The following is a 21,722-nucleotide window of genomic DNA, read 5'->3' on the forward strand; positions in this document are numbered from 1 at the left end:
ACGAATTAGGGCTTTATACTGTCATGCTATCGTACAGGTTGTGTGTGGGCGAGTGCTAGTTGCTGTCAATGCTACCTTGCATTACCTAGCTAGTAATGTGAGTGTGGGCGAGCACTTGACACTGTGGATGTTACCACACCTTGGGTACGTTGTGGGCGGGTTCTAATCACTATTCGTGCTACCATGTTGCTTCTGGTCGTGTTCTTTGTTTCGACATGTAGTCACCTTGGTCTCTTTTGGGTGGTTGACATTGGGTTAGTATGTCAATTCGTTGGAAAGGTGTCTTACTATTCGCGGTTTCGTATCTCTTCGTTGATCCTGAGACCTTTGGAGTTGTCTTTGTGTACGTTATAATATGTTCCTTGGTATGACCTTGTGTACGGTCCTTGTTTGGTTCTTTTGGGAGTGTTCCTAATTTCATGGACGAAATCTTTTTAAGGAGGGTAGGTTGTAATGACCCAGTCATTTCTTTCCCTTCCATTTTCCTCAAAATTTTACGGATGAATTTTTTTTGTTGAAAATTATTTTCTAAGTTCGGTTTCTTGTCACTTAGTGTCATCTCGAGTGCTCGAAAATGGTTTCTGAGACTCTGTCCTTTGGATTGATAACTTCCTTAAAGGACCGCGTCATTTCCACATTTTTCATTTTTTGACACTATTCAATTTTCGTCCTTTTCCCTATTTTATCTTTTTCTCGTTTGTCACTTTGTTGACAAAACCTCGCTTTTTGTGTTGGTTTTTGACTTCATGTATCTTCATTCTAAGTGGTTTCCATGAAATACGTATCTTTACTTTTGTAGGAAAGTACTCTGGCTGCTCCCGGTGTCCATAGGGCTATGGATGCATAGTTTTTCAGAATCTTTTTCTTTTCTTGGGGTGTTTTTTATAAATATCTTTTGAAGATATTTTATTTCAGGGGTATTTAAAAAAATATTTTTGGAAGATATTTTCATTCTAGGTCATTAGTGCAGTTTTCACTTTTTGGAGAGGCCATTGTGCAATTAATGACAGTTATTGCAAAAATGCCTAATTTTGAGCCTGGATCCTTGAACGGGATTCATTTTCACATTTCGTCGAGTTGTGTGCTCTTAGAATTTCCTTCTGATCATTTTTTTCCAATTTTAGGGTTTTTGGCCCCAATTGCCGCCGAACTTGTTTGGGGCATATCTTTCGGCTCGGGACTCGGTTTTTGACGCCATTTCTTCTGTTATTCATATTTTCTCATTTTAGTTCTTTTTTGTTCATGGAGTTTTGCCGTTTGAGCGTGTCTACTCAAATTCCACTTTTTCGGACCCCGTGGGGCCTTTTCGGGGCACTTTTAGGGTTTTCCTATAAATAGGGGGTTATAAAATTAAAAACTCATCTTCTCCTCTCTTCATGCATGACCAGCAGCTTCGATAGCAGCCCAAGGGGGGCCGCCACCCTTCTTCTCTCAATTAAACCTCCTTCCTTTTGTTATAAAGTCATAGGGCCTTTGCGTTTTGTGTTTGTCTTGACGACGCGCATCTTTCCCCCTTATTAGAACCTGTTTTTGGCCAAATTTTGTGTTCGAGTTTGAGGTCAAGTTAGGATTTTGGTAGGTCCTCTTTTGAGTTTAATATTCACCATGTTGTCCCCGACAAAACCCCGAAGTATCATAGGATTCGAAGCAGTTTTATTTTGGTGGCTTTTGGGATTTTTATCTCAAATTAAGGTAGGGGATGTCTTACGTTTATATTAATGTTGTATTGATTGTTATATAAGCATATACAACTTGTAAACATGCTTTTGTTCAAGTTTTAGAATTTAATTTAATTATTTTCTATGTTTAAGATTTAATTCTCATGAAGGTGTGTACCTTAGAATTAAATTGTGGCATGCTAGTAAATTAGGCCTTGGTATGTATATCAACATATATTAAATTGGGAGCATTTGAATAAGAAATGCAAATTTTATTTAATATTTATCTTTTGTGAAAAATTAATTCACATAGTTGTAACAAGCATGAAATTAACTTGTAATGTGATATTAAAATAGGCCTTGGTATGTTCTTCAACCTATGTAAAATTGAGGACATTTGGAGTTATTTGGAAATCTAGAGAAAATTAATTAATGAGTTTAAATAATTTTATTTTAAGTGTTTTAATCCCTTGATTCAATATTTGATGTGATATATGTGAAGACTATGCTATTCCCTTAACATATGTTAATTTGAGATTATTTGGGATTGATTTGAAATCTAGAGAATTTAATTATTTTAGTTAATTAAATTCTATCTACTTGTTCCATGGATTTAACTATGTCTTTGAAATTGTTTCTATATTTAAATCAAGGAATTGGACTTAGCATGATACAGGATAGCATTATCTTACATGACTTGTTTAAATATATCTTGTGTAGGTATATAGCTTGTTAGAATATTATAATTGTTTACCTTGAAAGCTAGTTACTAAATTGTAGCTTATTTAGTTCTTGTGGCTTAGGATGGTAATTTGGTTCAATTGTTATAAAATATTCTTGCTTTGGGTATAAATTGCATATTGAGGACATGACATGTAATATGCTATATAGACTTAAATTCTAGGACATGGTTTGTGTGGACTCAACCTTACTTGTGCATGGAATGTGGTAACTTGCATTTGATTTTGTATAAGTTTTGAACTTATTGATTTTGGAAAGCTTGTGATGACATAATTTATGTGATGGCTAGGGTTTGGCTCTAGTACGTGGACAAGTGTCCTCTAAGTCATAAGTGCGCACTAGGTGGTACCTTGTGGGTCGTAATTGCCCGAAAATACTTACTTGGTCTAGCGACCGCATGTCCTAGTCTTTCCACTATTTTATGTCGTGTTTAATTTGAAGTAGTTATTAATGGATTACTTGTAGCTTGAGAATTGATACTTGCTTTGGGTAATTAAATCTTGTTTAGTATACTTGAACTTGTATACTTGTTCCATGAGTTATAATAGCATTTAGTATACTCGTGTTGTGTACTTGATATACAAGATTCCACATTAAATGTATACTTGTGTGAATATACTTAGATATTGTATGACTTGTCTTAATATGGTTTAGTATACTTGGAAATGTATGCTTATATGTTGTATATCGTGTTTTAGCATCGTTTTGTATACCTAAGTATGTATACTTGTATGCTGTTACTCATTTCAATTGCATGAGTAGCTTAGGATGATCCCTGAATCTCACTTATGATATAGACGTCAGGTAGCATGTTCCTTGAATTGCTTCATGTAAATGTAATAACCTTATAAAATGCTAGGTGGATGCATGCTTATTTCCTACGAGTAGCTTTATGTTACTCACCCTGAAGTTACTAGGAATTTTTTTCAGGTATGAAGACTTGGTTCATGATACTCATCATACTTTTGATGACTTATAGCTTTTAAGTTTCCATTTCATGCAAATGTTAGCATGAAATGTTATTTTGTAGCCTTATATGTCAAAACTTGTATCTTTGATTTCATACATGTAATGTGTACATAAGTACACCTTTTGTAATGTATTTGACATGTATGAGATGTGGCCGGAGGCCAATGGCATGTACTTTGTATTCTAGGTAACTTTTGACTTCATGAAATATTACGAAAATATTGAAAAATCACAAGTCATTGTTTTGCCATGCTTGCATCGGGTGTGGGAATTCCACTTTTTTTCTTCCATAGGGTCTCATTAATCATGTTTGAAGTGTGCCCAAGTGCCAAATGGTAATTTGAAATCATTTGTTAATTTTGGTTTTCAAATTTCCCATTTCGTGTTCATTTTTGTCTTTTTGGCCGTTGGGGGGTCGGATTTTGTATCGGCGTTATTTTTAAGCCGTGGACCATTGTAGCACATCCAAATAGGTAAGTTACGTTTGCACGCATGATTATTTTCAAGAAAAACGTCATCCTTAGTGATTTGAGCCTCCTATGGACTCATTTTACATTTTTATTGCATAATATGATTTTAGGGCATTTTGGGGTTTTTCTTCGAGAAATAAATTCCAGTCTTCACAAGGTCACTTAGAAAACATGATTTTAGGGGGGGTTTCTTTTTTGTGTTTTTCCATAAAATGTCATCTTGGTACCAGAAATCCCTTACAAAGTTCAGCTATCAGTTTTGTATTTTAGCAGCTTTTTAACCCTCATGACCAGATTTCATGGAGGGGCTTTTTGGGCATTTTACAGCAAGTTTTTTTATTATTATTATTTTCTCTCACATTTCTGAGTAGAAAATTTGATTCCGGGAGGGGTTTCTTCTTCGTGTTTTTCCAGAAAAATTCGTTTGGTAGCCCGTTTTTTATCTCAGATGTGAACAGTCACTGTAGCATCTCTTGACCTCTTCTGTTCTAGGGCCATTTCGGGTATTTCACATTGTGCTTTTTTCATTTCCTTCCATGCTTTCGAGTAGAAAACTCGATTTTAGGGGGTGTTTCTTCTTCGTGTTTTAAAAAAATAAAAAACTCGTTTCGACCTCCGTTTCAAACCTCAATTCTGGAAACTTGTTTTTTTTTTTTTTTTTTTTTTTTTTTTTTTTTTTTTTTTTGTTGTTGTTGTCAGCATGTGCATGCCACTAGGTGCCGCATGGGGCACTGGTAGGCTCGCGCATAGGCACCGGGTGTGCCATAGCCTTCATCGGGCCGCCGCGACGTCTTAACTTCAAACCCTCGTTTCTTCCTCGTCCGAACTCCAAATTGAGTAAACTTTTTTTTTGAACTTGACTAATTTTTCGCTATCTTTCCAACGATGTGCTCAGTTGCACCTGGATCTTCCTGGATAATTACCAGTTTACCCTTTTTGCCTTAAGTGCTCGTTTTTCTTCGTCATGTCATTTCTCCTTTATCCGGACTCCGAATCATGCGATTCTTGAGTCCATCTTGATTAGTTTTTTGTTGTCTTTCCAGCGGTGTGCTCGGTGGCACCCAAATTCATAGTTTTAGAAAATTACCATTTTGCCCCTGGGGACTTATTTGGTCTTTTTCTGATCTTTTCTTCTGCGTCGGTTCTCGTGGAGTTCCGTGGCCTTATGAAAGGTCACTTTAGTATCCTAGGGATGTTGCATATCCCTAAAGACTTGTTTTTTGTTTTCGCTTCCGCATTTTGAATCCGTTATCGGGTCAAACTACGGTTCATCACAGGACGCACTGGCTTGAAAAACCAGGGCCATCACAGTGCTGCCCAAAAATTTTCAGGACCATCCTTATTCCTCTCTCTTTAATTCATTTATTATCCCATTTACACTTGCATGTCCACTGTGCATTGTTATTATCCCCTTTGTTATTTGATCAACTTTTCTCCTAGTGCCATCTTTTCAAGACCATAGTCAATCCTAAGTTTGGGAGGGTTATATCACCCACTTTGGATACTTGTGTCCCGGCCACCCTTTGCCTTAGCTACACTGGTATACTCTTTCCTTTGTTCTCTTTGCACATTAAGGACACTGTGCCGTTTAAGTTTGGAGGTAATGGGTGTTATTTGCAGTGTTTGTTTTCAATTCAAAATTTTGAGCATGACTTATGTATTTGAGGGATTTTCTATGATTTGTCCATGACTAGCTATGATTTTGATCTTATGAGGACTATATTGCTTAAAATTTAAAAATTGCTTGTCTTGAGAGTCCAATACTCATTGTATGCGTTGTGGATGCCATTAAGGAGTAAATTTTTCAAAAGATTGATATCTCGCTTACACTTATGGTCCATATCATCATGATTTTGTGATTGTTTTGAGATTCACTCTAGGATTTTACACTAGCACAGGCGTACACTAGCATTCATTTGTGGGGTACATGCTTTGTTGACTATTGATTTGGTTATATCCTAATTGGGCTAGTATTGCATTGAAAACTTTCATTCTTGATAAAGGTGGATAACAAACCCTTTTCACTAAGTAGCCGGGATTCTAGCTTCATCAAGCACTGAATTTCTCGCGCCGAAAGGTGGAGGGCCCAAACTCTAGGTTAATAATTGACCTAACGCTCGACCTCATGGATCGCTAGAAAGCTTAATAGATCAACACATTGCACTATGTTTCCATCTTTGATCCTTAGGGATAGAAAAAAAAAAAAAAATCGAGTGAAAAGAATAAGCGCACCTAGATCAATAAAGCTTTAATAAAAGGTCCACTCTTTATCTTGATGATCGGTATTAGATTTTTGTGCTAATTTGAGGGTAAAGATGTGATCATTTCTTTAGTTGGCTTAGATAGCAATATATTTGATGCTAGTCCACTCAAAAAGGATTCTAGTGTTGTTTTGATTTGCAAGTTCATTTTCTTGATGTGTGAAGGACCATACTTGCTTATTTGATGTTGAAATTTTGGGAGATTGCTTGGAAATGGTTGAAAAATTGCATACTTGAGGTAGTTTTCTCCCAATGCTTGTTTGTAATATTGGTGCCTCTTTTGAGAGAATGAGCTTAATGTTTGTGGGTATCATTTCTGGAAACCCTTACGAGACTTCACTTGTCCACTATGGGTAACCTAGGGGTTTAAAAGGCTTGTTGCATGTGTTAAATATAATCGTGCTCCCAGCAAAAGTGGCATTATCCATTTATTGCATTCTAGATTTATAGTTGTATAGTTATTCATTTCATTCCTTTACTTCGGAGTTCATTGCTAAGGACTAGCAATATTTAAGTTTGGGGGTGTGATGAGCGCTGAAAAGTGCGCATTTAAACCCCTTAAGCTCGAGTATTCTAGGACCTTTATCTATCTTATTTTTCCGTTTTAGACTAATTTCATGTTATTGCCCTTTTTAGGCGCTTATCCCCAAAATAATTTAATTCAGCCAAATTAGAGCATAAAAGAAGCAATCTCAAGCTGAATGGAAGGAAGGAGCAAAAAAGAGCAAAGTGGTGGAAAACAGCAAGTTTCGGTCGATCAGACATATCCCAGATTGATCTCACAGTGATCGATCTAGCCTCACCAAGATGGATCAAACCCCTTGTCCTTATCCTCAAGAATTTCCATCTTCGATCGATCCAACTTTCCTTTAGATCGATTGAACTTCTTTAATCTTATCTCCACCTACCACTTTTGTCTTTTTTCCCAAAATATCCCAAAAATATCTCAGATTTGTCGTATTCCAAAAAGGCGCCGCCAAGGATTGATCAATCTAGTCATACTTCGATTGATCTGGCCATAGTTCGATCGATCTCATCAAAATTCAATCGATTGAACCTCCATAAGTCTAAAATAAAACAGAGTCCAGCTCATTAAAAGATTGTTCGTGATGCAATCGTTGAGAGGGCCCTAGTACACAAGACCTGACCATTGGGTGTGACACTTAAGCTACCTACATAAGGATTTTGAGCCATTTTACACAAGAGAATGAATAGATATATATTTTTACAATCTTGGAGAGGAGGCTAGAGATTAAAGAGATACACACCATTTGAGAGTTCTTCCATTCATCTAGGGTTTCCATCAAAAATAAGATCATTCCTACCACAGAGATGGCCCTTGAGGGTTGGATGATTACATCAATAAGCGGCTCAACATCTTCTTGGGGCTAGAGTTAGCCCTAAGCATGCCTTCTAGATCTTGATGTTTTGTATTTTGAGGGGATTTATGTTGTAATCTTGTCTTGACATTTGATTTATATATGAATCTTGTTTTTACAATGATTTGTGTTATTTAATACTTCCAATTGATCATTTCATTCTATTCATATGTCTATGCATGCTAGAATAGATGTTCATGTGTTTATCTCTTGGTTTTATGATATTTATGCATGTCTATGTGTGTTGATGCTATGAATTTAGAGATTGTCAAGGCATAGTGCTTAAATAGAATACTCTTGTAATTTGTTTGATGGTTCATACTCATTTCTTGATGGATTGTGCCTCTACCTTAGTTTAATTAGATTAATTTTCATGTCCTTAGCTTAGATGTAGTGTAATTGCTTTACTTTCTTAGATGTGAGGACAATCAATGTTTGTTGTTTGATGTTCCATGCTTATGAATGCAAATAGTATAATTCTCTAACTTGTTAGTGTGTTGATTCTGAGCTTAAAGGAAGGAATAATGGTTTAGTTTGATATATTATGTTATTCACTATGTTGTCTAGACAATGTATACTTAATTAGTCATCCATGCTTGTTGAATCAATCAATCACACCTCTTTGTATTGCAACACATATTTCCCCTCATTCATTACACATTGAGTATCTAGAATAGTGATGTTTAGTGGTGACCTCTAAATCCCAAGATCCCTCTCTCTTGTTCTCTACTCTTTATTTACTTTAGTTACATTGTATTAAATTTATTTACATTGTAGTTTAATTAACTAATCAAACGATCTTTTGATCACTAAACCTACTAATCCAACCTTGTTTCCATTTCAAATACGCAACTAATCCCTTTGGACAATCCCTACTCACCCTAACTATATTAGTAGTTAGAGGTAGTAGTGGCATTTTATAAATTCAAACTTGGCCACACATCATTGTAATTTGGTGCATTGGCACAACACACACCAGCCTTGTCATTTGTAATACCCCTAAATTTAAAGGATAGTCTCGATATTTATTTAATTGATTTAATTACATTTTTATTAAATTATATGATTATTTGGCTATTTGTTTATATGTTTATTTGACTTACTTGTTTAGATTGAATGGGGTGATTTATGTGATTTAATTGTGAATTGGTTTGTTATTATATGGCAATGAAATGTTTTAGTTATGCATGTTGTTTTATTTTATTTTATTTAAATTAAAGGACATGGATTTGGACAGTAGTAATGGACCAAATAATTGGGTCACATGGACTACTTAGATAGGAGGTTAATGGGTACGAATATTTACCCATGGATGGATGTACATATTTATATATATGGGTATATATGTATATAGGGATTTTATATTTATTATTATTAAAAATAATATTAATATAACTATGATATATATATATATATATATATGCATGTACGTATATACGTGATGTTTTTTAGTTAAAATATAAATTGACTATGTTAGTTTTATTTTCATTTTCTTTTCCTTCACGGCTGTTTTAGAGTTAGGGTAAGAGTAGGGTTTAGTAGTAGGCTATATATATGTGTGTGTGTTTGTGTCTGGGCAAGGGTTAGAAACCCATTACGCAGACATATAGAGAGGAGGCAAAGAGTAGAGGGTTTTAGAGAGGAACAGAGGAGAGGAAAGAGAAGGTGCGGCCAAAGGAGAAGGCCGAGCCCAAGGAGGAAGGAAAGAAGGTTGCTCGTGGGTTTAGCACAGAATAGTAGAAAGGTTTGACGGCAACGCAAGAGTCGCCCAAAAATAAAAGAAGAAGAAGATTTGAGGTTTTCAATCTGAAACCTTAAAAGCCAAGTTCTTATTCTATCATCTTACCTTTGATCTGTGCTCTGTATATGCCTAGGAAAATTCCAGGATCATAAATGGGTAAAATCAATAATGTATGCATAATAAAAAGATGATTTACAGTGCCTTATATATGTGTGTATGTTTGATTTAATTTGAACTTTGAATGTAGAAAACTTGATTTAAACTTGTTTAATTTATGCATAAGGATGTTAAATAATGTTTAGGGGTGTTTCGGGACGTAAAACAGTACCATTAGGAACCTTAACGGAGGCAAACAGAGTCGCCGGAGCCGGAGAAGATGAGCAACCCAATTTCACGTTGACCGGTTCAGGGCACACGTCGACTGGTTTGCATGAATCGGTCGATGTTTGCACACTTTACGTTGACCGATTTACATGAACCAGTCAACATCTATGAGAACCAGTCGACATCTACGATTTTATGTTGACATCTATGATTTTACGTTGACATTTATGATTTTACGTCGACATCTATTATTTCCTGTCGATGCCTGGGGAAAAACTGTCGACTGGTTTGGGCCTCAGAGCAGGTTTAAGGATTGTTAGATTAGGGCGCGTTTGGGGTTATTTTAGAAACTACAGTGTGTTTAAATTACCCAATAAATTACTGGAATGCATAATATTTAATAATATGCTAAGTATGGAATTTAATTAACTTAAAGTTAATTTATGGATGAGTATTTGTATTAAACTAATTTATTCAATTAATTGGATTTAAATAGTTTAATCATGTTATGGATGTTTAGACAATCTATTTGAGATACATGTTAATTTTTTGTTAATGTAAATTAAATGCATGCTACTTAGGATTGTTATTGTTGCTTAATTTTATGCAAGGATTATATATATGATTTTTATCATGTTTTACCTCTAGATTTATTTGATGCATTACTTTATCTATTGCATCACTTTATCTGTTGCCTCATTTATGGATTGTATGCATTATATGCACCAATATGGGATGGTAACATATTAGAGACGGATTAACTAAAGACGTTAAGTCTTACCTATTCATGTATAACGTAATGGATTAACTAAAATGTTAAATCCTACATATTTTCATGTTAGGTCAACTGAATTAGTTGGATGACATACCGGATATTTTATTTTGTGTTTCAGGATGGATTATATATATATATAGTTAAGAGTCATAATATGAGCTTGAGTTTCAGGATCTATGATTAGGGTACGTATATTGCCAGGGATGTGTAGTTAGATATAATGTAGTTGTGTACCCTAGTAGGTCTAGGTACTAATGCCCACTATATGTGCGTTTTGCATGTTACTTACTATTCAGTTTGAGGTAACCTTATAGTCTAGTGAGGTTCTTTTAGTGTGCATTTATATATATACGGACTACTAGTTATTATTGGATTGACTAGGGTGTGTACGTGTATCGGATCTTTGCTTGGATTGTAGTAGAGTAGAACTTATTTGTAGGCCTGACTCACTATTATTTTTCAGGTGTTCTTTAGGTGTAGAAGATTGTTCGTGCTGAGCAGGGATCAGTCTACTTCACTCTTCTGAGTTTACTTAGGAAATTCGTTTATATTTTGTTATTCAAATATAGACAGTCATTACTGTTACTTATTCAGTTTGATGGATTTTCTAGGGGTCCATACAGTATGGATTCTCGAGTTGTATTAATGAAGAATTAATTGTATCAAAATATTTTTATTATTTATGGAAATTTATTCTAAGGTTTAGTTATTGGATTATGGCTTTAGTTTTTTTTCAGCAAATTATTTGTTCTTATTTATTCTTTTGTACTCTATATTCGTTTATTACCGATTTGTTTTTTATATCCTCGGGTAATCAGGCATGGACCTGACCAACCCGCATTCGAAAATCTAGGGGTATCACATCATCCATGATCTATGACAACTCCCCTCAATTAGTGGTAGTTACCTTATAGGGTACCACCATTTTCAATTGACCTATTTGTGTTGAACGAAGTGTCCCATGATCTTTGAAGTCCTTCCACTCACAGAAACCTTTCTCCCTCGCTTTCCTTAACTTTTGGTAACTTCCTTCACTTAAATTCTTATTCCTTTCACGGCGTCATGGCCCTTTCCATAGTTTCACCGACTTTCCATCGTAGGCCGTATTTGTGGCACACATCCTTGATTTCAGCGACCTCCTTTCATCGTGGGCTATTTCTGATACACACACACACACACACACACACATATATATATATATATATATTTACACATGCATAAATATATATATAGTCACAAGTATAAATCACCCTCCACGTTCATCAACCACGTCTCCTTAATTTTAGCAACTTTCCCTCAAGCCTTCCTCATCTGGATTTAGAGTCCATGGTGCCATAAGCTCCTCCATTCCAAAGGTCTCTTCATCGTGGATTTAATCTGACACACAAATATATATATATATATATATATATATATATATATAAAGCAAAACGTGGAGGTTTAACCTTTTTCTATAAAAATATATATACAACATGCATATATATATATATATATATATATATATATATATGCATGTTGTATATATATATTTATAGAAAAAGGTTAAACCTCCACGTTTTGCTTTATTGCCGCAACGATCTTTGACTTGGTTTAAACAATTACCGAAGTCTCCTAAAAAGAAGAAGAAAATCTAGCCCCCACGTTTGGCTTGGTCAACCTTGGTCTTGCCACCTTTGGTAATACTAACTCTTCAAAAGAATTGTTCTACTGTGGTCAGCACCATGGTAAGTTCAGTAGAACTCGTCATGTGTGAAAAAAATAATTGGTTGGATGAACCTTGACTTGGATGATTGCGTGAAGGTACATGTAGGGTAGTACTTCCATGTCATAATTTCAAGTAGGAAAATATGGGCCCTTGCTTTAAAGATGGCAAGTCCTAATTGGACTCGCCTCTTCCCCTTTTTAAAAATAGAAACTCCATGTGGTAGGGATTTGATTTGCCCACCTATTCCTTGCTTTTATAGGAGATCAGTACTTTTAGTACTCTGAATGAAATTTTATCAAAGCTGCAATCCGGCATGACAAGTTTCATTGGAACTCGCCATATACCTCTTCTTTATTAGTGGATCATATCCAATCTATCTTCAACAATTCCACATCATATCTTCCTCTTTTGGACATTTAAATAATCAATTCAATGTGGCAAGCTTATTAGAACTCACCACATGTTGCCTTTCCATTGCGCCAAAAATAATGGGATAAACAAGATGTTTGTGAATATCCTTAATTAATGAAAGAGATAATCTCATTGAAGCTTAGTTCCGTAAAGCTTTACATATCTTTCCCACAAATACTTTGGAAAAGTTCAAATTTTCATGAGTTGATCCGACATTCCTCTATAATATGTATCAAGATTTTAAATTGAGGATGCAACACACTACACTAAGGCTCAAATGTTGATGCCACACTAACATAACCATTTGTAATCTCAACAAGTTTTACAATGTTACGGAGGTACTTCGGGTATTCTAGATTTTTTCATGCACACTAGTTTACTTAAATGATACAATACTCATGAGAAGTTTCACAATATCCCCGAATACCTCCGGTTATATTTTGAATTTAATTGAATTGAAAATTATAATATACGAAAGTGTGTGAGAGTGAATTTAGCTCCTTGGCGAACACCAAGAAATATTTTGAGAACATTGCATGGGTTACAAAATAGGACACATAATGGTAGATCACAAAAGTTGAAGAAATGCAAATTAGCCATGCAAACAAGAGGCAACATACACAAAAACATACACAAAACATGCAAATTGGATATTATTTAGTGATATAATTGGTAGAGCGTGCAGCTCCCTCCAAGTAGATTTGTACGTATTTGAAACATCCCTCCTTTGCCAAAAAAAAAAAAATGCATATATATATGGTAACATAGGTGTGAGTACGGTTAAGCTAGTATGGAACAATTCTCACACCCATTTTCTTCTGTGCAAACTGCACAAGGGCTTTGATCTCATTATCATCAATGAAACCATCACCATTTGCATCCGCAGTCTGCATCCCAAGCCTGCTCTTCCGCCCGGAAAACCAACCTCTGGTTTTTCGTATGGCTTGACGAAGTTCGTCTGTGCTTATTCGACCATCTTTGTTGGTATCAAAATTCTTCAACCACACCTGGAACTCATCCATGGTCATTTCGCCGTTGCTAGCTGGGCTTGGGGTACGAGTATTAACAGTAATTGCCATTGATCTAGTAATTAGAAACAATTTCCCAAATGGCAGTGAAGGAAGTTTGTGAAGGCCTCTCAAATTTATACTGTGTTTCTCTTTGTCGTCCAGAACAAAAATGGTGGCTCACTTGCTGATTTTTTTTTTTTTAATTTTATTTTATGGAATAAGAATCAAAATTGAAGTGGTTTAAGCATAGTCTTGTCCACTTGCATTGTGGGAATCATTTTCGCCACCTACAATCCTCCAAATTCCCTTTTTAGATTTGATACCTTTTTTTTTTTTTTTTTTCTTTTTTTCAAAAGAATCTCTTTAGGAAATTTAATTATACTTTTTTTTTTTTAGGTAAAAGAAATTTAATTATACTTCATTTCGTATAAAAGATAGAAAAATTAATAAAAGGGAGGAGAGGAAGAACAGATCAGGCAGAATTGTACTGGTGAAGAGAATGTTTCCTTCTTTTTTTATGAAATTGAAATTAATTTTTAGGAGCTGGATTTTTAAATGCTAAAAATTTTCCATGTTTTTAATTTAAAATTGAGAATTTATATAATTTATTTATTAATTTCTATATTTAGTGTTCAGTGATGTGTCAAATCATTGTTAAATAAAATTTTGCTTCATTTTGAATGCAATTTTTTTTTTTCTTAACTTATTTAATATTAAATACTGAATTAAATTATCAAACAACATATTTACTTTATTTCTTACACATTTTAAACTATTAATTACAAATATGGGTTGTATTTTTTATGCACGAAAAAAATTAAAATGCTCATGATACAGTGATAACATAGTTTAAGTGCCAATTAAAAATGAAAAGAAAACATATATTTTGTTGGATCTATCACCGTAAGTCATTGTCAAGCAAATGCGCGACAATAAATCAAAAAAATTTAGACAATACACATAAGATGGAGCGTTGGAACATAGCCCTTTACCTAGTAGTTTATTTTATTATTTTAGTCATAGGCCTGAACACAAGAATGAGCCCACATGCCCAAAATATTGAGATAACGATGAATAATGTAAAGCTAACTTTATAGCATATTTTCTACTATTTTCTCTTTCGGTGGAATCTTTTTTACTACTTTCCAAGTCATTGGTTAACATCCAAAGAAAAGGGAACAATTTAAACATTGAAATTCAAGGACTCTTAAGAATTGAATCCAATCCAATCATCTTTTCTCATGTCTCCCTTTATATCCCAACGTGAGAGATTACAATTCCATGTCTGTTTGTATAGTATTTAGGGTAGAATGTAAAAATACCCTCCTGAACTAAGGGTGAATTAGAAACAAATCTTCTAAAATTACAAAAGTTGCAAGAAATTCTATGAACGTTATATTTTTGTCACAGATGACCCCATCTGCCGATACTACAGGATCTTGTGATTAAAACGATCAGGTGCTGCCACATGACACGCATTTTAAAATTAAAGGATAATAATGCCCTCATAACCATGAAATGAAAATAATAGCACCTTTTTGAGACCTTTAGATCCAAACACCAAATAAGATTATTGAGACATCCAAACACAACCTAATCTAATTTTCTAAAAATCCATAAACACCTCTCTCTCTCACACACACACACACTATATAAATATATATATTTATAACACATTGTGTTGGTATTTTGAATGAAAATTGCTAACAAATCACTTTTGGAAGTGTTTGGATTTCACACAAATGGATTGTAGAAGAACACGTATCCCATCGCCATAACAGTAAGGATTACACTATTGATGTTGGGTTACGTAGTAGTGTTGTGGTGTGGATTACGTTGTGGTATAATACCAGAATAGTTGCACAGTTGAATGGTTGGAAAGTTATTACCGTTACTTCCCAAAGGCAACCATTGACAACCATAGTCGCAACCCTTTAATCTATTTCATCCAATGGTCGTGTCTTGTGACAAAAGACAGCATGTTTCAGTTATTTCCAAAACAACGTGATTTTGGGTGTTCATCAAATTACAGTACAATGTGCAATGTGAATATAAAAATAGTTGTATGTTGTTCTATGCAGAGTCTTGTATATCATTTAAGTCATTTATTATCCCCTCTGACGTATTGCCAATTATTCTCTAATGGGAAACACGGTCGATCTTTTAACGTATCTTATTTGAACTAGTGTCAATGACTGTGAGTATAGTCACAACGCTTTTGTTGTGACTGTTGGTGGCAATTGGCAATGTTAAATACAAAAAAGAGAACTCTGTATTGTATATTGATGTGTCAGAGATGTATATAAGAGGAGTTTATATAGGAAGGGTTATGTGTGATGAACAAATAAACCCTATATGTATATGGTAACTATATATATGGTAATCTTATACAAGGTAAACCTATATATGGTTAATCCTATATAAGGTTAGAATATATTATACAATATAGTAATAATATATTCTACAATATATTCTAACAGCCTTCCCAAAAATAAAGGTGGATTGAATGAAACCATCTTGAATTTGGAAATGAGATATTGAAAGCACTATGGTAGAAGCGATTTGGTAGAGGCACGATTAACAATTGACGTGGCAGGTGACGTGGCACTACTACTGGCACCACTGCTGACTATGTCTGACGTGGCACTACTCCTGGTACCACTACTGATTGTGTCTGACATAGCAACTGTCGTGGCAGGTGACGCACTATTGCTGGCATCGCTGTTGATGTGTTTTGGAGGCTAATTGGGTAACTAATGATGTGATAGAATAACGCGGCGGTGCTGATGTGGCACTTATGTGGCAAACTAACATAGCTTGTTAATGTAGCAAGCTGACGTGGCTTGATGCCGTGCAGCGCGCATGGATCTGAAACACCTAGGCGCGTGGGAGATGCATGGAGGCGCGTGGCTGATGGAAAAAGCTGGTTGAACCTTTTGGCGGAGTGTGGGGGCGGGTGTAAGGTGTTTTTCAACCCTTTTTGGCGGCATTGGGATGATCTGAGTGCGTTCTTTTGCTTAGTATGCTTATAATCATGAAAGGACTTGCTGAAAACTCAAATTTGAACCCCTAACAAGATGTATGCTTTATGAACTTATTGAAAGCCATCAAGAGAAAGAATATATATATATATATATATATATATATATATATATATATATATAATAAAGTATATAGAGAACTTGGCTCTGATACCATGTTAAATACAAAAGAGAGAACTATGTATTGTATATTGATGTGTCTAAGATGTATACAAGAGGGTTTATATAGGAGGGGTTATGTGTGATGAACAAGTAAACCCTATATGTATATGGTAACTATATATATGGTAATCTTATACAAGGTAAACCTATATATGGTTAATCCTCTATAAGGTTAGAATATATTATATAATATATTCTAACAGGCAATTGAACGGCAGTTAGAAGTTAGGGGAAGTTATTTAAGTTATTCTCTCCCTCTCTCAAGATGAACCCAACCCAAGTGGGTGTGGGTTCAAGCCATGGTCAGAGTCACTTAGGCCTAAAACCAATATCAATGAGCCATATTAAATTTGGTCCAAGCCATTTGGTTCGGATTGCACCCAATTCATTTTTTATATAGTATAGATGCATTTTTGAGTCAGAGAGAGTATTATACGGATGAGGTTCGCCGTATCCACAAATTTGAAGTGCTGCTACTAGTGGATGTAGACTATTGTATTATGGGAGACAAACGCCATAGAGTCCGTCAGCACCATGTGGGGCTTAAATTGTTTTAAGGACATAGTATTCAATACTAGTCTCGGTCCAGGTTCTTTATATTGATGTGGTTTGCTCTTTGAATGACAAATACCAGTCCTGTGCCTAAATGGTATCATCTATCTTGAGGTTTGTTCTTGAATACAAGGCTGAAGGCTAAAGGCTAAATGGTACAGGCTGAAGGTTGAAGACAGAAGGTCGAAGGCTGAAGGCTAAAGATTGAAGGTATTTCTATACAAGGCTAAAGGCTGAAGGCATTTCTATACAAGGCTGAAGGCTGAAGGCTGAAAGCTGAAGGCCGAAGGATAAATGGGCCAAATCCTAAATGGGCTAAAGGCATTTCTATGCAAAGTTAAAGGCTGAAGGCTGAAGGCTAAATGGGCTGTAGCAAGCAAAATTTGGTTTAAGTGACAAGTGTCAACTATGAAGGGCAGTTATGTAATCTCAGCTACATCCTTAAGGGTATTTTAGCAATTGGTGGCCTCTTTGTCGCATACCACCAAATTGATAGTTGTGTAGGGCTATGATAAATGTGGCTAAGTTTTACATTTAGAATTTGCCACTACTACCTTTCACTAAAAATATAGCTAGGGCAAGTAGGAATCGTCCCAAGGGATTGGTGGGTCTTACACGGTTGAGGAATCAAGATTAGGGTTAGTAGGTCGAGTGATCAAAATAGTGGTTAGTTGGTTGGATTACACTAGATGCAAATTAAACTAAAGTAAACAATAATGCAATAAAGAGAATAAGAGAGAGAGAGAGAGAGAGAGAGAAAGATCTTGGGGTTTAGAGATTACCACTAAGCATACTTTTCTACACCTTTAATGAATGATTAATGAGGGGAAGATATGTGTTGCAATATTTGTGTGTGTGTGTTTGGTTGTTTCAATTAGCAAGGATGACCAATTAAGCATATATTATCTAAGTAACATGGTGAAAAGCACAATATATCAAATTAAGCCATTAATCCTTTCATTAAGCTCACAATCCAAACACATCACAAGGTTAGAGACATATGCTACTTGCATTCAAAAGTATGGATCATCAAACAACAAGCATGGATTGTCCTCCCATTTGACAACTACACTACAACTATACTACATCTAAGCTAATGACATGAAATTAAACTAATAAAACTTTGGGAGAGGCACAATCCATCGAGAAATGAGTATGAACCATCAAATAAACCACAAGAGCATTTCATTAAGCACTGTGTTTTGACAATCTTTAGATTTATAGCATTAATACACATACACATGCATCAACAGCACAAGAAATAGAGACAAATATACGAACATCTATTCTAGCATACATAGACATATGGATAGAATGAAATGATCAATTGGAAGCATTAAACCACATAAATCATTGAATAAACAAAATCTATATACAATAAAGTGTCAAAACATGTATTACAATACAAATCCCCTCAAAAATACATAAATCAAGATGTAGAAAGCATGTTTAGGGCTAACTCTAGCCCCAAGAGGATGTTTAGCCACTCATGGATGATGTCTCCCAACCCTCAAGGGCAAGCTCCATGGAAGAAATCTGCTCCTTAGTTGATGAAGAGCCTCCAATGGTGTCTCTAGCCTCCTCCTTCTTTTGTTTCCTCACTAAGAATTCTCTAAAAATCTCTCTCTATGGTTGTATGTGAATCCCCCCTCAAAAGTTGCTCAAATCCTTCTTTTTGGTAGGCTAGGTGACACCCAAAAATGATCTGGCACGTACTTTAATATTCTCTTAATGATTGGATAGAGGACAACTTTTTATGTGCTGGCAATTTAACTTTTTCGCACTGGAGGAAGTTCGATCGATCGAACCTTGACCTTGGATCGATCGAACATGGCTGAGATTTATTGAATTGAAGCTAGATCGATCCTCTATGGTGGCACCTTTTTGGATAAAAACAAATCTGAGATATTTTGAAGATATTTTTGGGAAAAGGACAAAAGTGGTTGGTAGGGTGGTACAGCTGGATAAGATCAATCATTTAGATAAGGACAATAATGTTCGATCGATCAGAGAATAAAGTTGGATTGATCGAACTTTGAGATCTTTGAATAGGGACAAACATGGCTCAGATCCATCTTGAAGTGCTGAGATCGATGAAAGTTAGATCGATTGAACTTTTCTTGAGATCGATCGAAGTTGCTGAAATTCAACCTTTTGCTTCCCTTTGCTCTACTTTGTTTTTTCCTTTGATTCATCCCAGAATTGCATCACTTCTGCTCTTATTTGGCTGAGTTAGCTTATTTTAGGGATAAATACCTAAAAATAGAAATAACATGAAATCAATACAAAGCGGGAAAATAAAATAGATAAAGGTTCTAGAATACCTAAGCTTAAGGGGTTTAAATGCACACTTTTCAGCGCTCATCAACAATCTTATCTACATCCTCATGGGTATCTCGGTTAATTTAGTTGGCAGAGACAATTTAAATCCCTTGTATGAAGGTACATTGTATCAACTGGCTGAGAAGTACTAAATCTCTTGTATGCACAACAAGTGTCAAGTTGAAGGGCATTTCTGGAAGACCATATACAATTGTGGTCACAAGGTTGTACAATGAATATTCAAATGACACGTCTCAGTGGTCCTAGAGAAGAATGTGACACGACTCAATGGTCCTAGAGAGCTAGTATATGCATTTCTTGGAGGCTAAGTTTGGATAGAAATGGAATTAAGTACTCAAACCTGTAACCTACTATAGCTGGTAGAACAGTGACAAAATTAGCTGAGGTGGCAAGCCTACTTTGGTCCATTGCTCTGAAAATATCTTAAATATGCTCTCTCAATCATTGGCTAGAGGTGACAGGTGCATAGCCGTGGTGTATGAGGCCTTGTGTAATTCAGTGTCACTATAAATATAATGCTATAAGGCTCCTTAGGGTTGAGCCTCTTGAATTTACAGCGCACTGACTTAAGGCCTTATGAGTTTAAATTGAGCTGCTGTGAATGAGAGTTTCATGAGCTAAGATGTTAAGTGATTTTTAGAGAAATTTTATGAGGTTCTGAGTTGAATTTAATCTCTGAAATCAACAAGAAAAGGGACACTAAATCACCAAAGCATTGAAGATCTGGTGTTGCTGATTTCTGGTGTAAGAAGGGGGCTATGGAGGTTCAAAAATTACTGTGAACGTATTTGTGGTTTGAACAAGGCTCAAGTAAGTTTATTTGTGATTTTTACATCTGCAAGAGGTGCTCACTTATACAAAATTAAGCTATAGCAAGTTTTGACATCTTAAACCTTCTGTCAAGCCTGTTTTCTGATTTAGCATATTGATTTGAGTATACACTGCCTATATCTTGCTATGAGTTACATGTTAACCATTCTAGCAAGTTTCAATCACTGATTTGAGGCTATTAAAATTAAAAAGTTGCCACAAACCTGACCATGTTGGTGTTCGGCCTTGTAAATCTAAGTTATTAGAGGTTTAAGCCTGAAAACTGATATTTGAGCTTTAAAGAGTATATACCATGCTATTCTTGATGTGATTTCTATTTGAGCATGTGTATTAATCTAAAATATAACTGAGGATCTCGAGCATACTATGCCAAGCAAGTTTTTTCTTTGTTGTTTAATGCTGATCTATGTAAAAAAAACTCATTGAATCAACTCTGAGGTGTATACTGATTGCTAAGATAAGGCTGTTGTCAAATTAGTTGATGCAAGGGCTGTATTGAATAGTGACTTTGGGTTTCAAGTTGTTATGGTTTATTCTGAAGGTTATCACAGCTATTCTGTGCCGAGGTTATTCTGTGCTGAAGCTGTTTTGTGCTGAAGCTATTCTGTGTCGAGGCTATTCTGTGCCGAGGCTATTCTGTGCTGAAGCTTTCTTGTGTTGAAGCTTTTTGTGCTGAAGTGTGATAATCTTGCTGAGCTTATTGAATACATTATTTGTGCAAGTGTGCTATAGTTATGTGAAGCCGTGAAAACCTCCATTTACTCAAGGTTCAGGTGATATGACTAATTTACCCTTCTTAGAGTTTTAAAGCCTTGTATGCTGAACGTATTGTGTACTTGCTGTCCATTGATCAAAAATTATTTGAGCAAGTTAGTTGAGCTAATTCAAGGCTGTGGGAACCTAGTGTGAGCTACACGTGAAGCTATATTGTGATTTTATAGTTCAATCCTTCCAGTTGTAGTGAAGAGAAAGCTAGGGTTTCACATTGTTCTACTTCAAGCTGTATGTGTTCATTCTTATCTTGTGTTGCAGCTGAAGTAGTGTGTACTTGGTGTATTAACCCTTATTGTAAATGGCAGTGAGACTTTAATTCCTCACTTCATTGTTGATTTAGCTATTGAGAGCTTGTAAGTCCAAACAGGGTTGCTTCGGACAAGGGGAGTGCATATGTGCATATTGTTGAATCTTGTGTGTGTGTAGGTAAATTGGAAGTCAGTGTCCTAGTAAGTACAAGGTGGTTGGAAAGTGGGGCAGCTGAGTGAGTAACTACTTGCATACAGCAAGTGTTATTAATGAGCTAGTGTGTTGACACTTATTGTAAATGGTAGTGAGGCTTCACATCTTCACCC

This window comes from Cornus florida, unplaced genomic scaffold (assembly GCF_030987335.1).
Source record: "Cornus florida cultivar Cherokee Brave unplaced genomic scaffold, ASM3098733v1 CherokeeBrave_3.0.0_Hap2_Chr10, whole genome shotgun sequence".
Taxonomy (NCBI): Eukaryota; Viridiplantae; Streptophyta; class Magnoliopsida; order Cornales; family Cornaceae; genus Cornus; species Cornus florida.